The sequence below is a fragment of the Octodon degus genome, unplaced genomic scaffold, assembly GCF_000260255.1.
Source record: "Octodon degus isolate 3935 unplaced genomic scaffold, OctDeg1.0 scaffold00033, whole genome shotgun sequence".
NCBI classification, from domain to species: domain Eukaryota; kingdom Metazoa; phylum Chordata; class Mammalia; order Rodentia; family Octodontidae; genus Octodon; species Octodon degus.
The window spans coordinates 12,668,505-12,673,645 of NW_004524609.1; the positions used below are offsets into that span (position 1 = coordinate 12,668,505).

Sequence of the window (5,141 nt, forward strand, 5' to 3'; positions counted from 1 at the left end):
CTTTAGTTTCTTTCTTAATGTGAACCAGCAGCATCTTCCTTCTCAAGACAAAAGAAGAGTTCCAAGGAACTCAAGTTCTCCTGTGTGGTGATTTCACTCCAGCTTGTGCTCCCTAACACACACACACACACACACACACACACACGCACGAGATGTTGGCCTACTTGGGCTGCAGCAGAGCACACACACAAGATGCATGGGATACACACATATGTGAAGGGCACCCTCATATGTGCCTGTGTGGAGCATACTCAGACCTACAGGGCCCATGTGCAATACACAGGAGGCATGCATGGGATACATGAGGCCCTCCAATAGCTTTTCTTTTCTTTAATGTATTTGGTACAGGGTCTCACTACACAGCTCAGATTTGGAGTGCTCCTTCTGTTTTCAGCCTCCCCAGTGCTCAGATTACAGGCATGCACCACCATGCCTGGTCTTGGTCACCAGCTCAGCACGCCCGGGGGTGGGGCCAGCAGAGCATGTGGTGCCAGGGATTGAATCTTGGTCCCTGAGATTGCTAAAGAAGGTGCTCAGTCACCTGAGATATCTCACTGGGCTTCCCAATGGCTTTTCTTTCCTTCTTTCTTTTTTATTCTCTTTTTTTTATGTGTGTGTGTGTGTGTGTATTTTAGGGGTCTACAGGGTGTTCATGGTCTCACTACTAGACTGCACTCATAGTGATCCACCTGTCTACAGCCTCCCAAGAGCTAGGATTACAGGTGCACGCCACCATGCCCAGTCTCAATTGTCGTCTCAGCACACCACGGCAGGCCCAGGGATCAAACCCCTGGCCCCTGCACCTGCTTGCAGGTGCTTTAATCCACTACGCTATTTTCCAATGGCTTTTCAAGGAAGGACAGAACCATAATGTGTTGAGCTCATCGAGTTATTTATTTTTCATTGTTTGAAATTCACTTTTTCCTAGGCTAAGGCCACAGTAGGGAGAATGCTCATGAATATTCATTTTTCTCCTGGGCTGCCACCACAATGGAGGGAATGATGTCCTGTATCAGTTAATTTTTTTAGCAGAACACTCTGCCCCCATCACAGTGCAGGGCTAGCCCTCACTAGCTGGCCCTGACACCACAGGCCACCTCAACTAACAAAATCAAAAGTAAAGCATGGGCAAAAGGGTGTGACCGACTAACAATCCATCAGCCCCAACAAACAACTTAAAGCAACACCAACAGCAATGGTTTTGCAAAGTAAGAATCACTGAAAATAATTGGTAAATTTATCCTCATCAAGGATAGGATCTTGACATACACACACACATACACACACATACACGTCTTCGTATAAATCTAATGCTGAGCACCATGGGAAGCCTGCAATGTTCAGCCATTAAGAAAATGAATGGAAGTCTCCTTCCTCCCCCACGAAGACACTTCCACAAAGAAGCTCTTAAACATAAACACAGTCCTCTCTGCCGCTGTCCTACGTCCTAGTCTGCTTCCAAGGCTCGGGATTTTTGCAGTGGAGCCTCCCGTTTGCCCTCTGAGTACCTGCAGCGCTTGCTAGGGAAGACGGCTGCGGAAGGGCAAGGCCCTCTTTTGATGAGCAGAAGCCTAATCTCCAGGGTCTGTGCATGACATTAATTAAGTTAGCGGAGCTCCAGCTGCACCACCAACCTGGCACGCTAGATGACAACGGAGCAAAGGCTTGGCTTGAATGAAGATGTATTTTGTTTGGCTTCAGCTTAAGCGTTCTTCGGCAGATTAAAACAGTCGCCTTAATACAAGCTCCCTGGTAGGTGGGTGGTGGAGGCGGCGGACCAGAGCTCTTTCCATTTTCTCCTCCTCGGCACCTTCAGCTGGCTGTCCTTTGCTTCCCTGAGATCCAAGGGCTTATCAACCCCAAAGCGGGAGAAGCCATACCCTCAGCCACACACTGGGCCTCAGCAAGGGGCTGTCAAGGCAGCCAGACACCATCTACCTTGGCCTTCAATGGAACATTTCTCGTGCAGCTGAGCAGACACAAAACCTAGTTTGCTACTAGCAACGTGGTCTGGAGGCTGTTGGGCAGACACAAAAATGGGTATGTGCAGGGTTGGGAATGTGAGGGATTTCTTAGAGCCTCCAGGACTCATAAAAGTAAGTGGGAATTGCTAGAGGCAAACTGGGCGAAGCGCTGATGCAGCAGGGAACTTCAATAGTACAGCCTACTTTTGGAGACTGACTTCACCTTAAAGAGCGCCAAGGGAACTGGGCATGGCGGCACATGCTTGTAAGCCTGGAACTCTGGGAGGCAGAGGCAAGAGAATCACAAGTTCAAGTCCAGCCTGGGCAAGTTAGTGACTTAATGAGACCCTCGCCCAAAATTAAAAAAAAAAAAAAAATTAAAAGGCTGTGGATGTAGCTCACTGTGAAGGCTCTAGGTTTAATCCTCAGTAGCTCCTCCCCAACCTAGCCAAAAAAAAAGAAAAAAAAAAAAAACTATCAAGGAAGCTGGACACTGTGACATATGCCTGCATTCACAGCTACTTGGATGGCTGAGGCAGGAGGATCACTTGAGCCTACGAGTTCAGGGCCAGCCTGGGCAACACAGCAAGCTCCTGTCTCAGAAACAAAGCCCAAAGCCTGAATGGTGAAGGCCAGCAGAGGCCCAGGCATCCGGAGAAAGCACAGGACCGGAGGTGGGTTTTACCTTTGCACTGAGTCTCTTTGCAATTCAGCACATCTCAGTGGTTTCCTGGAGCTACATCCACCTCTCTTTCAAAAAAGTGCTCTAAGAGCTCATGTTCTAATCTTTTAATGATTTCTTTTTGAAAATTCTATAATATCCCCTGTAAACTGGGAGCAAGGGGCCAAGGATGCACTCAGCAGTGTTTGCCTAGTCTGCACAAAGCCCTAAGGTCAATCCCTAGTACAAAAAAACCAAACAAACGAACAAATGAAAAGCACTAGTAAGAGCCACTTCATTTTCTGAAAACGCAGTGGGAGCCGATTCTGTGGGCATGAGCCAGAAGACTCGACTCGCTGGGTTGATGCTCCGTGGCCCAGCTCTCCATCCGCGCACCTCCCTTCCTTTGGCTGCTACAGGCTCACTGACAGTGCTCAACACAGACACCTGCGCAGGAGGAAGAGCTCTTGGAACAGTTGGCTGGTGAGGACTGATTGCCCCTCTGTTCCAACTCAGAGGAGCCAGCCCAGCATGTAAGTCCCACGAGCAGCTGCCAAGCTTACTCTGATTGCCAGAGCAAAGCCACGGACACTTGGACTGTGCAGAATGACTGGAAAGCCTTCCCTCAGGAAATGTCCTGGCTCTCAGTCCCAATACACTGGCAGCATCTCATGAGTAAAGAGCAGTGTGTGGGGACATGGAGCCAAAGCTCGGAACTCACTGGAATGCAGCTGAACATGCACTGTGCGTACTTCCTAGTCTTCTTGCTCATCTGATAGTGAACCTACACACCACCTCCTGGCTCCCCCTCGCCACCACTCAACGGTGTGCTGCTCCCAACAGGGAGATGAGTGTCTGTTATCAACACCACGCATTTTAATACACATGCTCCACCACAGCAGAAACACTCTCTAGGTCCCTTCAGCGCTGCCAGCATTGTTTCGTTCTCTCTTTGTCTTTTGTGGTGCTCGGGATTAAACACAGGGTCTCCAAAAGGACCTACATACCCAGGCCTTTTTATTTATTTTTTATTTCGGGACAAGGTCTCACTAAGTCACTAAGTTGCAAGGGCTGGGCTTGAACTTGTGACCATACTAGGTATGTTGGGAATACTCAGCTTGTTTTATGTCTTTTTCTGGAGGTGATGAAGGTTATGAACACGCTTTTGTGCTCTCTGACATACCTTGCTCTTTTTTTTTTCACATGCATGGTGTTTTATTCTTTCAAGAATGGTGCTAAAACATTACTCTAAGGCTGAAAAAAAAAGTTTGAAGTAGACAGTTTTATGAGAATGAGTTGTAACACAAGTGATGCTTGTTTACTTTAAAGAATCCTCAATCTTGGAGCATATCAGGTACCAGCTGGTAGTAGCACCCAGGTTTCCTGAAGAGCCAGACATCATTTTTCTCCTGTCTGCATAGACTTCTTCTCATTAGCTGCCTTCTGCTTTTGTTGCATGATCTCAGAGTCCCTCTGCTTTCGCTGAGAAGTAGTCAAGCTATCCTCTTTTCTTTTTCCCTTGCTTCTTTCCTGGGTTTTCCTCATATTCCTCTGGCCAGCAAGTTCTCGCTGATTGCCGTGGGCCGTGCCGACCACCCCGATGCATCTAGAACAGAGCAGCTCAGACAAGCACCAGCTCCTTTGCACGCTGGGCGGCCGCCGCCACGCATCCACCTAGAAGGCTGAGCGAGTGCGGGCTCTCAGCCGGGTGACACCTGTGTCCCCCCATACCTTGCTTCTGAAGGAGCTAAACAGCTTTCCTTTTCCTCCAGTTCTCTATGGATACAAGGAAACCTGGGACACCCAGTAAAAACTTCCCATCACCCCGGCACCCATACAGATTCAACTATATGACTGATCGATGGCTCTGATGTCAGGAATAGGTACGCACAATAGTCCACAGCCAGACTTTCCAGAACTGTGCCAGTTCTTTTATTAGTATAAGTTTGAAATACAAAACGGTTAGATGGATTGTGGGGAGTCAGTACCTGGGCATAAAACATCAGAATTCTTTTTCTCTCCCCTTCCTTTCCTTCCTCTCTCTTCTTCTCCATCCATCAACATTCTTACAGTACTTTGGATGAGCTCCTTCTTGCTAACACAGCATTTCTGTGTTGCTGGTACTCAGATGGATGATAAAACTGCTACTGCTTTTGCTTTCTAATGAGGCTTTATGATTACAAATGCTTCTCTTGTCAGATAAACGTACCTCCATGTCTGCTGTCAAAAGTGACAAAAACTACTGCTAGAAAGCAAGAGGTGGGCTGGCCGAATAGCTCAGCAGGCTAAAGCGCCTGCTTAGACACACGCGGGGGCTGGGGGTCCATCCCTGGTGTGTTGTGCCAGCCCTGCCCCTGGGGCACAAAGAGACGGTGACAGAGACTGGGCATGGTGTGTGCCTGTGATCCCAGCACTTGGGAGGCTGAAAACAGGAGGATCAATACGAGTCCAATCTGTGTAGTGAGACCCTGTAGTCCCTGTACTAAGATACATTTAAAAGAGGAGGAGGAGGAGGA

The 5,141-nt window shown here is 48.4% G+C and overlaps 1 pseudogene; it reads right to left on the reverse strand.

The window, feature by feature from the left end:
• Nucleotides 1-3,888: 3,888 nt before the first annotated feature.
• On the reverse strand, nucleotides 3,889-4,840 carry LOC101565738 (annotated as a pseudogene).
• Between the last annotated feature and the right edge of the window lie 301 nt (nucleotides 4,841-5,141).